This window comes from Equus przewalskii, chromosome 27 (assembly GCF_037783145.1).
Source record: "Equus przewalskii isolate Varuska chromosome 27, EquPr2, whole genome shotgun sequence".
In the NCBI taxonomy this organism is placed as follows: domain Eukaryota; kingdom Metazoa; phylum Chordata; class Mammalia; order Perissodactyla; family Equidae; genus Equus; species Equus przewalskii.
Genome location: NC_091857.1, coordinates 28285933 through 28299422, shown reverse-complemented (window position 1 = coordinate 28299422; position 13490 = coordinate 28285933). Strand labels below are relative to the sequence as shown.

Below are 13490 nucleotides of genomic sequence, written 5' to 3'. Positions count from 1 at the left end.
AGAGGATCTGAATTGCAATCAAATCTCTTTACTCCTCTGCTTGGAACTTCCAGTGGCTTCCTATTCCCATGGGTGTGAAAACCAGACTTGAAGCCAGACTTCCTGCCTGGCTGCAAGGCCTCAAGTGATTTGTCGACCCCCCCCCCCCCCATTTCCTCCTAACTTCAGGCACTTCCCATACCTTCTTTCTGGGACTAGAACACAGCGGCCTCAGGCTTCCTCCTGCATGCCTGGAATACTCTTCCTCCAGCTCCACCTGGCCAGCTCTTCACTTCCTGCAGGGCTTTGCTCTAACGTCACTTCACCAAACAAGCCCCCTCCACACACACTCTCCCCAGCCCCCTCCTCACCCCCCACTACACTGCTCTAGTCTCGTCATCATACTCAGGCCATCAGAACCCTCTTTCTTATTCACTGATATGTTCCTTTAGAGCAAAGGGTTGCCAAGGTCACCTGTGGCCCGTTGCCTTGATCAGAGGCTGCCGCCACAGCGTAGCTGCCCTCGTTCAGATAAGTCTGCTATGCAGGGTACATTGCTCGGTTGAATAGCGTCTTGTAAATAGTTCCCCAAGATGACTACACTGAGGGAAGAGTTCAGATTCGGAAAAATGTGTTCTGATCTATCTTGATAACCAAACCAAACCAAGACAGTTTCTTTATCAAAGCTCATGTGTTGGATTGGCCCACAGTGTGGAGGCTCATGACATGGGACATCTACTATCTCCCCGTAGTGTGAGACCGCAGTGGCCTCTGCGCTGTGGCCCCCAGCACAGTACAGTTTCACTTGAGTAACAAGGAGATTCGTGTCGATCAGAGTCTCTCAACCTCACAGCTGCCAACACTTTGGGCTGAATCATTCTTCGTGGTACAGGCTGTCCTGAGTGCTGAGGACGTTTAGCAGCGTCCCCGGACTCTGCCCATTAGATGCTAGGACACTGCCCCAGTTGCGACAACCGGTGTCTCCAGACACTGCCAAACGTCCCTAGGGAGGGAGGAGTAAAATCTCCCTTGTTGGGAACCACTGGTCTAGAAACACCTCCTTGCTCCAGATTCTAGCATTAACATTTTATACCATCTTTCATTATTTATCCATCACTGTGGAGCACATTTGCAAGGGTATAAGAAAGCGCTTTGAAACAATAGCATGTTACTCAAATTTGGATCGTGTTGAAGACTGAAGTTGTGTTTTATCGTCTCCATTTGTGGTCTCAGTGTCTTTGTCGTTGACCTGAGTTTTGCCTTCATCGTTTAGGACCTCTTTTCCCCTCTAACAAAGGAGGCGGCTCTTCTTTGCTAATGTATTGTGTTAGGTTGATGCTTAAAATCACAGTCTTCGCTGGAAGGAATCTTGAAGGATCTTTGAGGAATAAATGTCCAATTAATGTCAACGTCATCATTGTTATCTTGGTCTTCCCGTTATGCTAAAGATGAGGAAACTAAAGCCCAAAGAAGGACGGTGAGTCACCAGAGTTGTGGTTAGTGGTAGAGCCATGACCTTGTGAGTGTTTCTGGGGAATTTTCTTGGACTTTGTGTTCTGTGTGTGCTGATGCGGTGATGAGCAGAGCTCTCTGGGGCTCTGACCTCACCCGCAAGAGCCCTGCTGGAGCCTGGCCATGAAGTGCCACTGTCCTAGGCTGGTGAAGGATTTGCTGACAGAGAGCTTTAAAAAAGAGCATCAGGGAGGAGATTAGGGGAGTCAGAGAAAGGGAGGGACGGAAGAGTACCTTAAAGGGCATAGACATTTAACTGAAAAGGGACAACTGTGTGTGAAAAACAATGCAAAGGAAATAAAAAGAGGAGGGAGGAGGGAATCCTGGATAAAGGAACTGAAAAATCCAGTCAACCAAATGCCATGTGTAGATCTTAGATCTTGATTTGAACAGACCAACTTTGTGTGTGTGTGTGAGTGAGTGAGAGAGAGAGAGAGAGAGGAGAAAGAGAGAGAGAACATCAGAGACATTTATAAACTAAATGGATAATTGGTAGCATAGAAGAATTTTTGGGGGGCTGTAAAAATAGTATTGTGATTATGTTTCAGAAAAAAGTCCTCCTCTTTTAGCAATTAAAGTATTAGCATATTAAAGTATTTGTGGATGGTATAATCTGATGCTTGAGATTGTCTTCAAAATAAATAATCCTGTGTGGGAGGATCATAGTGAAATAGGATTGAATAGTTGAAGCTGGATTATAGGTACATGGAGATTATGTAACCGTAAGAAAAATTTCCATAATAAAAAGTTAAAAAAATTAAAAGCTGACCAACTTTGGTAAATTTCAAACTTCTTTGAAATAAGGATAAATAATAATAAACAGCTTGAGACATTTGTCAATTCTTTAATCTTATGTTTTTTTTTAAAGATTGGCACGTGAGCTAACGTCTGTTGCCAATCTTCTTCTTTTCCTCTTCTTCTTCTTCTCCCCAAGGCCCCCAGTACGTAGTTGTATATTCTAGCTGTAGGTCCTTCTAGGTGTGCTGTGTGGGACGCTGCCTCAGCATGGCTTGATGAACGTTGCTAGGTCTGCGCCCAGGATCCAAACCGGGGAAACCCTGGGCTGCCAAAGCAGAGTGCATGAACTCAACCACTCGGCCACGGGCCGGCCCCTAATCTTATTTTAAAGAGACTCTTCCAAGCCCAGCAGATGCTCCCCAGTTTTCCCGCAAAAGTCCCTTTGCCCTGAGTGATAGGCAGATGTGGCAACAGGAGCTGGAGGAAGCTTGCCCTCACCAGGTCAGCAGTGAGGCTGCCCCTCCTCACGCATTTCGCTGCTGGCTTCCACCAGCTCTCGTCTTCTCTGTGCCAGCAGAGAACCTCTGGTGTCCCCGGAGAGTTGTGGTGCTCCTGGGAAAGACACATGAGTATTGACACACTCATGACAATCCCTCCGTCCCTTCTGCCCCCTCCGAGAAGTGATCTGTGGACCAACTTATTTTTTTTCCACATTTATTTTATTTAAATATCGTATGAGTAATATATGCTTTTTGTAAAAACCATGCAGAGTAAAAATGAAAGTTCTCCTTCTTTCTCTCTCCTCCTATCAATTTCATTGACCTTTCCAGAAGTAACCATTAGTGATAAAATGATGAGTATCTTTTTAGGTCTTTTTTTGTTATTAGCACCATGTCAGAGTTTTGTGTTTTTCTAATCAAAAAAAAAAAAATTTTTAAGCGATCACAGGAATTTGAGAGTATAGTTCTAGAGAACTTTCTTTTCCCCACCTGCAACTCCTCCCTTCTCCAGAACCACTTGGGAGTAAGTTACCGACGAACCCCAGCACCCTGGAATTCTTAGGCCTGTTTCCTACCGCCATGGCATTCTGTGCACGATCACAATATAGTCACTGGTATCAGGAAATTAACATCAACACGTTGCCAACTTCTAATCCTCAGGCCCCAGTCACATTTTGCCTATTATTCCCGTAATGTCTTTTCTACGCAAAAAGATCTAGCTCTGAAAGATATGTTGTATTTACTTGTCATGTCTCTGAGCACCTGTTATGAGCTATGCCTTGTTCTAAACCCTTGGAATTTATCAGCCCAAAATATAGACAAAAATGTGTCTTTGTGGAGCTTGCATTCTAGCAGGGGAGACAGAAAGCCAATAAACACAACAAACACTTAATCTTGTAGGTTGGTAGCAGGAGTGAAATGCTACAGATAAAGGATAGCAGGGTGCAAGGCGATTGCACTGCAATTTTAAATACATTGGTCAGGACTGGTCTGATGAGAGGGGGCTTTTGGGCAAACACTGGAAGGAAGTGTGGATATTAAGGAAGAACATTCTGGAAAGAGGTTATAAGAGCCAGTGCCAAGGCTGTGAGGAGGGGGCATCCCTCTGTCTGAACAGGGAGCGGGCTAGTAGAGAAGGGCTCAGTGAGGTGAGTGGGCCAGGTCATTCGATCTTTGTAGGGCAGTTAATTTTTTTCCCTTTTTTGGCTATTTCCATTTTAACCCATGGACACACCTTCATTCTATTACTGCTCTTTCATCCGATGACTTTCCCTAGACCCCACCTTTTCCTAATATTTCTTGACATCCCCCCACTGAAGTTCTCTCTGGTCTTGATGGGTGAGACTTGGGACTCTGGTTTAGTTCATCCTCCTGGCCACTTTCTATCTGACTCTTCTTTAACTTTTCCCTGGCCCGTCTTCTTTCCTCCCTTGCTCATGGCTTTGCCTTTCTTAGCACATTCTGCCTTTGTGCTTACTCTAGAGCAGGTTTTGTTCGAAGCGCTTAACGGTTACTAACTAATTTAATCATCAGGAGCGAGCTTGGGCAATGGGCACTATTGCTTTTTCTGTTTTATGAGTGATGACATTGAGGTACCGAGAGAATGCATAACTTGCCGGTGGTCCCACAGCTAGGAAGTGCTGGGGCCCAGTCCCTGGCCATTTGCTTCCAGCATGTGGGCTCTTAGCCACTGTGTGATGGACACGTGTCCGTAGCTGACCTCCCTCCTGAGCTTCAGCCCAATCACTCCACTTTCTCAGGGATGCATAACAAATAACTACAAATGCAGGGTCTTAAAACAACACACACACTTAGGAGCTCACGGGTCTGTGAGTCAGGAGTCTGGGCAGTTTCGTGGGTCGTAAGGTTATAATTTAGCTGTTGCCCAGGCTGCATTCTCATCTGGATGCTGGTCTGGGGAAGAAGCTGCCTCCAGGCTTGTTGCTGGTATAGGGAGAGTTCATTTCCTTGCGGTTATGGGACTGAGAGCTCTGGATTCTTCCTGGCTGTCAGCTGGACGCTGTTCTTACCTCGTAGCGGCTGACCACATGTCCTGAGACAGGGGCCCCTCCATAGGCAGTTCACAACCTGGAAGTTTGTCTGCTAAGATGGAGTCTTATAGAATGAAATGTAGCCAGTGGAGTGACATCCCATCAGCTTTGCCATATTCTCTTGGTTAGAGTCAAATCACAGGTCCTGCCCACATTTGATGGGAGGGGCTGGGGTCCCCTTAGGATGTGCCCTCCATAGGATGGCTCACTGATCTGGAAAATTCACCCTGAAACCAGAACTCACCATTTTCCCTCTTCCCAATTCCTGATGTCTGTTAGCATTACGTCTGGTCTTCCAGCCACCAGATTTTTAGCCTGGCCATTAACAATTGATATCTCTCTTTGTCATTTCCATCATTCTTTCACTTATTAAGTCCTCTCAAATTTTCCTGGAAGTGTCCTTTGAAATCTATCTTCCTAATCACTGACTTTTGTACCTCTCTCTCTCTCTCTGTTTTTGTCTTTCTCTGACACACACTCACATACACCCAGCCACCCACCCACCCACACACACAGGTATTGGGTTTCCCCTAGAGTCTAATGTTAACCTAATTTTCCAGCCTTTTCCTGATGTTGTCTCCTGTTTCCTGGGTTGTCTCCCTTCTGCATTTCTGCCCTGTTGGTTCAGAGCTCTTGTCCCCCAGGGATGTCTTCAGTGCCCCCTCCAGCTGTTGCCAGCAGTGTTCTTCCCACCTCGCCCAAGCATCCTGGATTGCCCCTCTCTCTGAGCTCCACTTATCCCTGTACTCTTCACCTGGCTTCATGCTGGAACCATCAAGGTCACTTGACTTGGATTACTCAACCGTGTCTAGACTTGGCTAACTTCCCTGTACACAGAATTTTTTTTTTTTATTAAAGTAATGTTGGGTGAATTATCTGAATTAAAATGCTCATGAGAAAAATATGATATAGTAAATCAAGTATGCTCTTTGGCTGTCTGAGTCCCCCTGGATGCCTGTCCCTTTGGCTGGCTCTGCCTCAGGTTGGGCACCCCAGACATCCGCAGGCGTGGTTGATGGCCAGCACCAGAATGCCTGTGGCCCAGTTGACTGGCCGCACCTTCTGCTCGAGGCCTGATTTATGCACAGCTCAGAGCTACAAACCTCTCTGCGCTGTCATACAGGTGACAAGGCCTCTCCTTGCATGTGGGGCCTCAGCCCTATCCATCTTGCGTGAACTTTTTTCCTGTTAAATTCTCAGTTTGGCTTCTTAGCTTAATTGACTTCTGGATGGATGAGGTGCTGGTTAATGAAGTCTGAAGCCCACAGGGACGGTTTTGATGAACTCTCAAGGAGGGGAGAGGGCCACCATGTCCCCCTTGGCCCCTCTGCAGGTCAACACTGCTCTTTGTCGGGGTCTTTTGGGTGCCTGCTGTGTGCTCTGCACTTTCCAAAGCCCTGGGAAGCCAGAGGCAGAGAGAAAGCACCGGTTCTGCCTTGAAGGAGCTTAGATCTGAGTGGGAAGCGGGGTACCCGGGAGAAAAAGTGGACTTGGAGGAGGAACCGCCCTGGTTCCTGCTTCCTGCAGGGAGTTGAGCACGCTTGTTGGAGAAGATCTGGGCCTTGCTTCTCTGGAATAGGAGAGAAGCCCGTTGTTTATGACAGGGAAGTTGGAAAGGGCCCCTTGAAAGGAAGTGATTTGGGGGGATTGCCATCTTTTGATAGGATCTGGAGTTGTCTTATATATTCTGGGAAGGACGGAATGGAGTCCCGCCTCTGCCTCATAACAGTCGGTAGGGGAGAGGCAGCTGTGCTCCCCAGGGGCAAGCAGTCCTGTTCTCTGCAGCTGCATTCTCCTCCACCCGCTCCCTCCGTCATCCCTTCAGTTTGGTTTCAAGGGAAGGGACAGGGCTGCCTATGTGGTTGCTGCCTGATAACAGACTGGTTGCCCAGAGGAAGTCCCCCAGGCTCCACACACCTTCCTTCTTTTTTTGAAACCTGCCAGACATTTGCTTTTCTGCCTGATCTCATCAGGTCCAGGCTGGTGCCTTTCTCACTTGGTTTTGGTCAGTTTGCAGGGAGCTCTCCTGATGCTTTCCATAGTAGGTTACCCTGATGCCAAACCCAGTCCCACCCAAGAAAGAGCAGTGAGTTGTGACAGTTACTAGGCAGGTTTCTCCGTGGAAGTAGCTGGTATTTTTCTGAGTGGAAACTTTGTGGAAGGAACTAGTGGTTAATTAAAAAACAAAACAAAACAGCTATGATTTTTTTTTTTTTTTTTGAGGAAGATTAGCCCTGAGCTAACATCTGCTGCCAATCCTCCTCTTTTTGCTGAGGAAGGCTGGCCCTGAGCTAACATCCGTGCCCATCTTCCTCTACTTTATATGTGGGATGCCTACCACAGCATGGCTTGACAAGCAGTGTCATGTCCATACCCGGGATCCGAACCGGTGAACCCCGGGCCGCCAAAGCGGAACGTGCGCACTTAACTGCTGCACCACCGGGTGGCCCCCTTTTTTTTTTGATGAGGAAGATTAGCCCTGAGCTAACATCTGTTCCCCATCTTCCTCTGTTTTTGCTTGAGGAAGATTAGCCCTGAGCTTACATCTGTGCCAGTCTTCTTCTATTTTGCATGTGGGATGCTGCCACAGCGTGGCTGATGAGTGGTGTAGGTCTGTGCCCAGGATCCAAACCTGCAAATGCAGGCGACTGTAGCAGAGCATGCTGAACTTAACCATTACACCACAGAGCTGGAGCCCAGCTACTATTTATTTTTTTTTAGGAAGATTAGCCCTGAGCTAAGTGCTGCCAATCCTCCTCTTTTTGCTGAGGAAGACTGGCCCTGAGCTAACATCAGTGTCCATTGTCCTCCACTATATATGTGGGATGCCTGCCACAGCATGGCTCGACAAGCGGTGCCACGTTCGCATCCAGGATCTGAACTGGTGAACCCCGGGCCACTGAAGCAGAGTGTGTGCACTTAACCACTGCACCACTAGGCCGGCCCTCCTCCTCTTTTTTTTGCTGAGGAAGACTGGCCCTGAGCTAACATCTGGGCCCATCTTCCTCTACTTTATATGTGGGATGCCTACCACAGCATGGCTTGACAGTCAGTGCCATGTCCGCACCCGGGATCTGAAATAGTGAACCCTGGGCCGCTGAAGTGGAACGTGCGAACTTAACCGCTGTGCCACTGGGCGGGCCCCCCAGCTATGATTTTTTTAGGCATCTACTGTGTGTCTGGCATTGGACTAAGTCCTTAACATCCATTGCTTCATTTGCTCTCCAGAACAATCTTTGTAGTGGATGCTGTTAGCGCATTTACTCTTGCAAATGGGGAAACTGAGGCTGGGAGAGGTCAAGTACCTTGGTCACAGGGATCTTCAGAAGTGGAGGCCAGAGGACTCAACTAGATAGAGCTGGACTCTTTGAGCCAAAAAACTCATGCCTTTTGAGAGCTGCCACGGTTCTGAATGTAGAGTCCTGAGGGATGGGGAAGTTGTAGCCCAAGGTCAGATGCGGAGTTGGGATTGAATGTTTGCAAAACACCTCCATGGTCGGCCCCTGTCCTTGGGCTTCTCTGCGTTGCGCTCCTACCTTAGATTCCGTCCTCTAATCTTTCCTGGTATAGGTGCTTTAGGAGTTACCAGTATTTCTCATGTGTTTGTGTTGGGGCCTGTAACACTCTGACTATCATGATGGTTAATTTCATATCAACTTGACTAGACTACCTAGAGCCCAGATTTTCGGTCCAAATGTTTTTCGGAGTGTTTCTCTGAGGATGTTTTTGAATCGATAGACCAAGGTTGAAGATTGCCCTACCTAATGTGCATGGGCTTTGTCTAATCCGGTGAAGGCCTGAATAGAACGAAAAACAGACCCTGTCCCAAATAAGGGGCAATTCCTCCTGCCTGACCACCTTCAAGGTGGGTCATCAGTGTTTTTTTTTCTGCCTTTGGCCTTGGGCTGGAACTATACCCTCAGGTCTCTTGGGTCTTCCGCTTGCCAGCTGCAGATCTTAGATTTGTCAGCCTTCATCATTGTGTGAACTAATTCTTTGTAACAAATCTCTCGCTCTCTCTCCTTTTACATATATATATATGTATATAAATGTGTGTTTTTCCTCTGTGTCTCTGGAGAACCCTGACTAACCCAAGCTCATCCAGGTTGCTGTCCATCTCCTTATTTCTCAGGTCAGCACACATCCGGCTAATCTTCCAGTGGAGGAAGCAGAGAAGCGTCTGAGCTGCAGTCCCTCCATCTCCATTTGGTTCCCTCCCTCCTTCGTCTCTGAACTCACAGCTCGATTTTTAACACAGATAACTCATTCTCACATTCTTCCTCCTCTTCCAGTTCTTTTGCAATGACTTTCGGAAAATTTCTTCCCTCTTTCTCTACTGTCTCCATCTTCTCTGCTTTTTGAAATCATTTTCTCTTCCCTTTTCCCCTGCCTCTTGCTTTTCTTTCTCCTTATTATCCTATTGATGACCCAAAATGGCCCTCATATTTGTGGTTCATGAGGTTCAGGGTAGTATTGGGATCATTCATCTTTAAATGAAATTCTTAATAATAAACAGGGCCACTGGTCTCTCAAGACCACTGAAAATTTCCAAGAGTGTCTCTAGCCATCCTATTTTCTTCTAATTAAATTTACTTTTCTTTAAGCACCAGCTTTTACGATGAATAAAATATTTCCTTTTGAACTTAACTGTTTGGCTTTAATTTTCCTGCAAGATTTGCAACTTTTCTGTTTTTCGCATTGTTTTCGTTGAAGATGTGTAGCACATTTATAGCATTTTGTGTTGAAAAGGCTTTGGTGGGCCAGCTGAGTGGCCCAGCTGTGGCTGTGGGGCACCGTGATGGAAGGTCTTCCTTGTCCCACCTTCCGATTGTGGTGAATGAACACCTCCCATTGGTATGTTGGGGATGCTCCATATTTCTTTCCTGTTTCCTTTGCCTTCTCTGTATCCTTCTCATTCATACCTCATCATTCCGTGGTCTTTACTCAGGAATGCTCGTAAACTTGCACTTGACGGTACAGTAACTGGTTCACTATGGAAGCCAGCGTGCGAGCTTCCGTGGAGGCCCAGCCAGCTCTCTGCAAGTGAGCACCAGTGAGTCTCAGCACAGGACGAATGGAATTGTGCAGGACGCCTCTGTTGCAGGAATGGGTGTCTGGGTCACGGGGCCTGGTATGGCCAGAAGTTACGTAGCTACCTTAAGTAGAGAACAGCAAGAGGTTGCTTATAATTTTCAGCTGTAGAAATTTTGGCTAAAGGCACAGTTTAAAAATTGAAGCAACAGCACCGCCACTAAGCCCCCATAAACGGACCTCTCAAAACCCAAACCAAAAATACAACCAACAAAACCCCAATCTCCCCTTGGTTTTCCTCCTCCTTCTGAACGCATTCGTTTCCTGGGGCCACGTAGGGCTAACTGATAAATTCAATGGATATATTCCAACTCAGGAAGTAATGGAAGGTAGTCTTAAATTAACTCTTCGGGGCCTGCCTGGTGGTGCAACGGTTAAGTGTGCACGTTCCACTTTGGCGGCCCAAGGTCCGCCAGTTCAGATCCCAGGTGCGGACATGGCACCACTTGGCAAGCCATGTTACCTACTTGTTACTGATTATATCATTGTCTATAGCAAAAACAATAGTTGTGTTTGCATTCTCTTATTCTTAAAAAGAGTTACTGACATATATTTTTTTATTGTTAAATATTTAATGGCAGAATCCAGTTAATTTGGATATTAGATCATTATTTATCTGAGGTCCTAAGAAATAGTCCAGTCTCACTTTCCTCAAGCTGACAGATTTCGCTTCAGTGCTTATGGCGAATGTAGATATGAAATTAATATTGTAACAATTAGTCATTGATCTTCAACTTTTTCCTTGTAAATTCCCGGAGCATAAACTTGAAATTCATCAGTCCAGACCCCTCAAGCTATAAAACATTTCGGCATTGTAGATATTTCACTCCTCCCTTGAAATTTATTGCAATAAGGAATTTAGAAATCTGCTTTTATTGATTTTTATTTTTAAACCAGGAAGCTGTATTCCTTAGTTGCTGTTTTCCTGTGCTGATGTGGGCTGACTCAGCGCTATGCTTTTCAACAACAGGAAAGCCAGTGCAAATTCTAAATTTTAGTGTCTCCACTTAGGAGAGTGGATTAAAGTTGTTTGGTAAGTGCTGTTGTAATTTCCATGGGATGGCTTGTCTTCAACACTGTCCGCAGAAATACGGGTCCCGCTGCTGGGAGCTAAAGAGGTTAGAATTGATTTTCATGAGATTTTTCACTTAATGAAATCTCATCAATTTCTCTCCTCTGGGCTATTTTAATTTGAGCCCGAGGAGGGTCCAAGGATGGACAGTTTACGCACTGCAACTTCTCTTTGGCTTTTTGGGAGGCTGTGCTCCATGAGGTCCAGCTTTTATGAAATATGTTCTAAATGACTTGCTTGGGAGCCAGCTCTGTCTGATATTTTATGTTACATAACCAGTCGGAGTTGTGTTGCCGACAATGAATTCCAAGTCCCAGTTTTTAGGGATTTGCAAAAGGGGGAGGATACCGTTAGCCTCCTTGAGAACAAAAACTTGGAAAACTAGAATAATTCAGGGCTCATTATCCAAACCGTAGCTTTAAAAAATGATTCTTTTTGTCTCCAATATGCTTATTAGAAATTAGACTTTGAAAGCAGAGATTCCCAACTGATGGACCACAGAAGTCTGAGATCTGGGGATTTTCTTCCAACAGTGGTGGCAGTGGTCAAGTGACGTTTCTTACCCAAGGGCACGTGAACTGGTCAAGTAGGGCTTCAACAGGCCAATTTGCAGGGCATGGGGAGAGAAGCCAGAAGCAGGAGAGTGCACTGAGGGAATATTAATGCTTAACTCCACATGATTATTTGTTAAAAACCATTTAAAAAAAATTATATCCTTCCTCAAGGGCAAAGAATTAATCCAGTGAGGATATATGGCAGAATGGTCAATAGACTCTGAACCCAATTCTAAAAGTGTTTTGGACTGTGGGGGCATCTGTGGCTCTCTAAGGTAATTGTCTTGTGGGGAAAGGTTGTCTCCTCCCACTTCCCACTGTTTTATAATGTCTGGGGAGCTGGCCCTGAAATGACTGTTCATTATTTCTTCTCCATTACTGGAGGGTTTAATTATTCCCAATGACTGAGCAGTTGGGGAATCTGACACGCCTGGCCATGTCCCACAGTGGGCTCTTTGGGAACCCGTTCCTTCCCATCCTTCTTTCCTTTGTTTTTCAGAGCTAAAGCTGTGAAATGAAAGGTGAGTCCAAGTTTTCTAGTTTTTAGGCAGAAATCCTTTCTGCTTAAATTGCTCCAAGGTAGTTAAAAGATGTTTTCCATCCTGGATAACATGTGTGTTGTAGTGATACATTTCAATTTGGTTTTTAATGTTTAGTTCACTGAAACATTGGATCAAACCTGACTGATCGCGGGGGACTGCTAGTCCTGGTTCCTTCAGGGTTTGCCTGTGTGGCCTGGTGGAGGGTTCTTCCCCTCCTTTGGCTTATTTTCCTTCCTAAATCTTACTGAGATTGTTAAAGTGCAGAAGTCCAGGGCTCAGTCTTGACAAAGTCTCTCTTCTTGACCTTTAATCAGACTCCTCTGAGCCCTCTTTTCATCTTGTCTGGACTTTGGCCCCTGGTTCTCTCTTTGGCCTGTCCAGCGCAGGTTTAGAAAAGGATCTAAGTTATCCTCCCACCCTTGAGGTCTGACCCCTCTTGATATCTGATCAAGTTCCTCATCCTCCACCTTTGATGTCTGTATCCTTGGCCTGTCTTTAAGCAAGAATCCTGTTAGGCCAGTTTAGCAAGAATCCTCCTACCCTTGATGTCTCCTCTTAGTAATTTTTCACTGGCCTCTTCACCCTGCTCCTTGGCTATACATCCTTACTTGTCTTTGTTATATTCAGAGTTGAGCTTGATTTCTGTCCCCTATTGCAATACCCCTATTACAATAGTCTTGAATAAGTCTTCCTTACCATTTTAAGATATGTGAGAATAATTTTTTCTTTAACAACTTCTGGATTCTTAAGCAATATGTTCAAGATGAGACCCTGTGCATTAACTAGAGAAGGCTAACTCCTGAAAGAAAATCCAAAATTACAGTGGCTTTCCCCAACAAAAGTTTATGTCTTGCTCACATAAAGTTCTCTCCCAAATGGTGATTGCAGGACCCAGGCTCCTTCCATATTGTGGCTCTGTCATCTCAACTTGTGCCTTCCACGGTCGCCATATTCCTGTGAGTCAAATCATGGGAGGGGAGAGAACATGAAGGCTCCTATGAGGGAGGACACATTTCTTCCACTCATATTTCATTGGCTAGAATTAAGTCACACTGTCACATTTCTCTTCAAAAGAGGCTAGGAAATGTTGGCCAGAGGAAGAGGGAAAGTTTGACACCAACAAATGAATCTGCCTTTTAAACAAGTGTCATAGGCATTTCTGATCTAAGAGGGTGCTTGGGCCACACTTTGAGAAACACTGTACATAATGATTGCCAAGTGCCTTTCAGTCCCCTTGTTCCATCATTCTGTCATGCTGGGACTTTTTGCATGGAAAAAAGCAAGCAACTCCTTCCAAAGTAAAAAGAGAAGTTGAACATACAAAATCACCGTTGATTTTTCTGCCCATATTCTAGGTTTGGAAAAACGTGTTGAGCTGTTCAGACCAGCTGATTAAACAGTCAGGGTTACCATCTCTTCCCAGTGGCTGCACAGTCATCTTGCTGCAACTC

The 13490-nt window shown here is 45.7% G+C and overlaps 1 protein-coding gene across 7 annotated transcripts in view; it reads left to right on the top strand.

The window, feature by feature from the left end:
* Positions 1–13490, top strand: part of TIAM1 (TIAM Rac1 associated GEF 1) — a 352305-nt gene that overhangs the window by 80914 nt on the left and 257901 nt on the right. The window lies entirely within an intron of this gene.